The sequence below is a fragment of the Cygnus atratus genome, chromosome 3 (genome assembly GCF_013377495.2).
Source record: "Cygnus atratus isolate AKBS03 ecotype Queensland, Australia chromosome 3, CAtr_DNAZoo_HiC_assembly, whole genome shotgun sequence".
Lineage (NCBI taxonomy): Eukaryota > Metazoa > Chordata > Aves > Anseriformes > Anatidae > Cygnus > Cygnus atratus.
The window spans coordinates 47,451,185-47,457,531 of record NC_066364.1 but is presented as its reverse complement, the minus strand read 5'-3'; positions in this window follow the sequence as shown (position 1 = coordinate 47,457,531).

The window sequence follows — 6,347 nt, the reverse complement described above, 5'->3', positions numbered from 1 at the left end:
TGATGAAATAGGTTATCTCTGTGGATGAAAGGAGAATTACAGATGTAGTTTATCTGAAGGAAGACTTTCAACTCAGCTTTTCACAGTATAGTAATAGCCAAACTGAGATGCGAAATGGATGACCATAGTGCCACATGGATGAAAAACGGGCTGGACTGCTGAGCTCAGAGTAGTTGTTAATGGTTCAAATTTTAACTGGAAGCTGGTTACCAGTGGTATTCCTCCAGCATCGATACTAGGGCCAGTGCCATTTAATATTTTCACCATCAACCCGGACAATGGACTGGAATGTAAAGTTGTTGCATTTTCGGAGGATATAAACTGAAAGGGGTGGCAGGGTGGAGGGGGTTGATACGCTGGAGGGTTGGGCAGCTCTTCACAAGGATCCCAGCACATGAGAGGAATGAGCCAGCAGAAAACCCATGAAGTTTAACGGAGGCAAATGTGAACTCCTACACCTAGGACAGAGTAACCCCACTCATCCATTCAGGGGTTTGGGTGACAATAAGCTGCTTGTGGGTTACAAGTGCACCCAGGCAGCCATGAAGGCCAAGCATGTACTGGGCTGCATTAGGCATGGCACAGCCAGTAAGTCAAGGGCAGTGGTTGTTCCCCTCCAGACGGCACTGGTGAGGCCACTGGTAATTACACTTGCTAAGGAATCTGACAGACTTCAGATCATTTATTTTTCCCACACCAGCACTAACATCCATCCTCCTATTTTATATTCAGTTTGCTTATGTTTTTCCTCAGAAATCAGAGTGATTTAACAACTAGCTCATAAAGCAAATGTTTTGCCAATACAACAGAGAGAAAAAGAGAAGAATTCACAACCAATATTGATTTTTAATTCACTAAAACTCTTTGTAAATATAAACAACCTTATTCATTTCATTAATAGAGAAACAAAGATATACGAGAGCTTCAGAACTGGAGTTTTCAAGACTTTATTACTATGAAATAATCAAAGTAAATTTGGAATCACTGAGAAAAATTCTTTCCCTGGGTAAAACCACTGATGATCACCCAGTCATACCATAAAAAAACGAATTTGTCTGGAATGGATAAATCCTGTATGAATGAGCAGTATTTTCTCTCAGGAAACTAAGAAAAAGCACTGTTCTAAGCAGTTATAGTCAGATGTAATAGGCACACATCGTTAGGTCCAGTGGGAATAGAAAATGAATTTTCTGAAGCTACAGTGACTTGTACCAGCATGACAGCTGGCCTACTGTACCTATGCTACACTTAGCACTCTGATATTCATGAACCCATATGATATTTGACACTTCATTGCAATAGCATGTCACTTCATAAATTAGCCAATAGATTAGATTGTAATGGATATCTGTGAATAACAGCATCTAACTCAGATGCTTCAAATTAAATAATGCAGCAGAGAAAAGGAATGAAATTCTTATTTGAAGGACTTCAATATAAAGCTATACAGTAGGTAGTTTTACCAAAGTATATGAGATTACCTGTTGGTAAACAGCAGTTCTGGGAATTCTTGAGTCCTAAATGACTTGTGGGTGCTTAGTGGCTTTGTTGTACTTATGAGCAGATCACCTTTATCTTGGAAGCTGACATTGCAACAAAATTAACAGGTTTCCATTCAGATTAAGGGTGAAATATCTTCTTGCCACCCCCTCCAAAAACAAACAAACAAACAAACAAACAAACAAAAAACAAACAATAAAAGACAACCTAAAGACTATTCAAGTAGCCAGACAGCACAGGATTATTATATTATTATATTATCCTCCAGAATTTTTGTGTTACTTCCTGGACATGCTATGATTCAGCACTAAGATAGTGGTGATCCTGGGTCATAAATGGCTGTATTTATGTATCAAACATAGATGGAGCCTATCCTGTCACATACTGAGATAGTACTGACAAAGCCACTAACTTCTATTTGTTTCAGTCTTCCCAGCAGAAAACAAATGGGAATCACCAGAAACCATCATTCTAGTACCTTTTGAATACAAGGAACTCCTCCTGATAAATGACAATACTTGACAGACTAGGTGCTACTTAGTTAAGCAGAAGGGTGAAAATCTAGGTGAACAAATGTCTGTTGGCATTATTTATAGCTAAAAAAGAAAGCTTCTGATCTGATCTATGCTAATAAGGAATATCCATCCATACATACTGTACAAACTTTTAAAATTTTATTTCCCTGCTCCTCACTAAGACCAAGATGCCTTAATGGGGCTACTACAAAGCAGCAAACACGAGAAATTTTGTTCAAGGTGAATAATAACCAGCAAACATAGAACTAGGAGTTTCTAATATCCAGTCACTTGTCTTAGCAATAACAGATTACTTTGATAGTCTGAAATACAATTTACGAATTTCAAGATAGAATTGAAACAGGAAATAATTGAATTAAAACAGAATTAACACTGTGAGGTAAAACTAAGAGAGCTGTCAGCACAGTTCAGTGATTTAGACAAGGAGTTTTAAAACAGTCTAGAATATTTCCAAAAATATTCATGTTATAGAAGGCATACATTAGTAGGTGAAGAGGGCATGAAAGGAGAAATATATACAGGTAAGAGTGACTTTTTACTACCACAAGCATATCAACTGAAATCATCTGGAAAACATTATGTGCCATTAGACATGGTACTTCTGTCTTGTAATATTTTCAGACAGGTCTTGGATGAGTGAATCAGCTTCTCATGTAATTAATCAAATTAATTCTTCACTGTGACTAAGCAACAATGAACTATTTAGCTAGATATAAATAGCAGCATTATGAGTTTCATTTGACGCTTACTCACTGTTGCATGTTAAAAGGCGCACATAATTATTCTCACAATCTGTTTTCATTCACATACTCAAAAGACAATAGCTAGGAGATGAAAACAAAGTATGTTTTGCTTGCTATTGAAAACTGTTAGAGAAACGAAGGAAAAAAATAACAGCAACTGCTGACCAGTTCCTAATAAAGCAACACTGCAATAAGTAAAAATTCACCTATCTTTGGGAGTTTTGACATTAATGGAGTCAGGATGTTACACAAAGAGGACACAGGCCTGAATAAAAGGAAATTTTGGTCAATCTGCCAGATTTCTTCGTCCTAGGTATGAACGATCATAGAACAATCGAGGTATGAATGATCATAGAATATCCTGAGTTGGAAAGTACCCACAAGGATCATCGACTCCAACTCGATTCTTACTTTGTGTTTATGTAGGTGCCATAAAATATCAATTCTATAAAACCAACATTAAACTTGTTCCATTTGATCAAAGCAATGAATGTCAGTTATGCCAGTTACAATGAAATATACATGGTAATACTTTTTCACCTTTTATTTCAGGTAACTTTTCATTAACCAAATGTTGGTGTTACTTGTCTTCCCCAGCATGATCTAACTTTGTAGCTAGCCCTGCTTCAAGAAAGGATGTTGGTCTAGAGGTCAGGAGAGGACTCCACACATCCTTTCCAACCTAAATTACATGGTGATTCTGTTTACAGATATTCATCTCCACTACCATTACACAAAAACATAACTACCCACAAGTATGTATAGCATCTGTTCCATTTCTCTTATTTTTGTTAGAATTAATGCATCTTTAATTATCATCTTGCCTTTTACGAGCATCTTCACATTCCATACGTACTCGCTGACAGGTGTTTTGGTTCAGCTGCCATTAGGCAATGACTCACCATGTGTTGTCTGATGATGAAGTTTAAAATAGGGAAATACTGCTTGAGGATCTCTGGAATTGGAAATATGTTGAGCTCTGGGAATCTCTTCCCCCTCCAACTCAGGCTGGTCCATTCTGCTGAGTGATGATGCAATGTGAAGCGTTAGATAATAACCTGGGAAACAGTATGACAAAGGAGGTGATTCCTTTTTTATTGTACCTCTTTTGACATTCCATCTTAGCTATTATTTTCAATGTTCATTATTTATAGTCATTATATTAAAGTTAGCATTCACTGAAGGTTTATTTTTTCAATAGTTACACTGTATCTCATGCATTTGTCTACAGCCAGATTCATCTCCCCAGTAGCAAAGCAGCATTTGCCTATGAAACTGTTGCCTTTATAATCTCATACAGATTTTACAGTGTCTCCTGCTGCATCTGTGTCTGGTAACTACAGCAGCAGTTTGCTAGGAAGGTTAAATATAAAGATACTTTAAATAGCAAATTATCACACTTTAGGACTTACTGCGTTTCATTCTCTACTTAATATCTTGTATGTAGATCCAGCAAAAGATTTGGGCACTTTGATGGTGTTCAGTTTTCAGCCTATAGAGTGGAATCCATATGCCTGAGTCAGGTGCCTACGTTCCGTATATTCAACATGAGGGAATAATACAAAAGTAAACGTTTAATCTATTTGGTAATTGTCATTAGTAATCAACAGGATGCTGATTACACAGTCCAGCTGGCCAATGGTATGCTTCAAGAGCAGGTAGCAGTAGAGGTTAAGTATGGTGTCAGGAGATAAGTGCAAGGAACGGGCAGCAAAGGCCACATGCTCAGGACGTGCTTGCCATCAGTATTACTGCTAATAGCAGTACTGGCAGACTTCCTGCTCGTGAGAAAAAATGAGTGGGAGTGGTTGTGCCAGTGGATGTTTTGGGGCCATTTTCTTTTCAGTATCAGCTGGTATTAGCTTTAGTGATGATGCCACAGTGATCAGTCAAACCCTTTGGCCCTACCAAAAAATTCCTTTCATATAGAAGAACCCTGAGGAGCAAAGGGCAAAGAATAAACATGTGGTTCTCCTTGATTTCCTGTAGGAAAATCCATATGTGTAAAATATTTTTATTACTCATAACCAGGGCAAGCTTTCTTTCTTTTGTTAGCATCTCACAGCAGCTCCAGTAGTCAACACACCCTCAGGAGACTGGTTTCAGTGGACCAGTACCAGCAGAAGGGAGGCCGTTGCAGAAATCTGTAAAGCCCATAGCAATGACCAAGGCTTGGGGGACGCTTTTGTGACTGTGTGATCAGTTCTGTAGAGATCTTCGTGGAAGGAGCCTCCTGCATCCAGAAACTTCCACCATTCCAACTCTGCAAGACAGCTGCTTCCACACCATCGATGCTAGCTGAACTGTTCTGAATGCATGAGGAATGCTCCCAGAGAAACTCCTGCCCTTCCATCCCCTCAGCGTAAGCAATGCCCTTCAGAGGTGCTGCCCATAGCCCATACCCAGGGCAAGTGAAACTTGTCTGTATTTAGGAGTGTAGGGGAGTCTCCATCCTTGCTCCTGCTGCCAGGCAGCTCTGCGTGTGACTTCTCACTTGAGAGCCTTTGCGACACGGCACAAACTATGTGCCTTCTTTCCCTATGCTTTGGGGTAGACCATGCCAAACACAAAGTTTACTTCAGTTTTACTCCTTGAGTTTACCCGTTTTTTGAATTAATGTGTCCTAGGCCTGGGTCTCATAAGAACCCTCATAGAACCACAGGTACAGAAAGTTTCACTGGGTACGTCCTGAACCACAGAAGTACCATGGCTAAACATTTTGCTTAGAGGCTGTTGACAAAGATGATGTTATTTCCTCCTCTGATAATTTGTAATAGGGCTCTGTAGTGGGTTTTCGTGGCAAGGTTTTGATAGCAGGGGGCCATAGGGGTGGCTTTTGCAAGAAGAATCCAGCTGCTGCTCCATGTTAGGTAAGGGCCCCACCACCAGCAAGAGATAAGCCAATAAGCAATGTTGTTTGCACCTCTGTGAGAGCAGACTGAAGAAAGGGGAAAAAAAACTGCTGGGGAACAGCAGTTGGGAGAGAGAGAGGAGTGAGAACCAGCCCTGCAGCCCCCCAGGTCAGTGCAGCAGGAGGGCAGGAGGTGCTCCAGACATGCAGCCTAAGTTCCCCTGCGGCCTGTGGAGAGGCCCCTGGTGGAGCAGGCTGTCCCCCTGCAGCCCATGGGTCCCACATGGAGCAGATCTCCACACTGCAGCCCGTGGAGGAGCCCCGGGTGGAGCAGGTGGATATGACCTGGGGGAGGCTGCGGCCCATGGAGAGCCCCCGCAGGAGCAGGCCCCGGGCCGGAGCTGCAGCCCGTGGAGAGGAGCCCACGCAGGAGCAGGGGGTCTGGGGGGAGCTGCCGCCCGTGGGGGACCCATGCTGGAGCAGTTTGCTACTGGGGGATGGACCCGGTGGTATGGAGCTATGTGGGAGCAGTTCTTGAAGAGCTGCTGCCTGTGGCCAGCCCCTGCAGGCTCAGTTTGGGAAGGACGGCATCGCGTTGGAGGGACCCCACGTGGAGCAGGGGCAGGGAGTGACCGTGAAGGAGTGGTGGAGACGAAGCCTCAGTGACTGACCGCAGCCCCCATTCCCCTGTTCCCCTGCGCTACTCAAGGGGAGGTG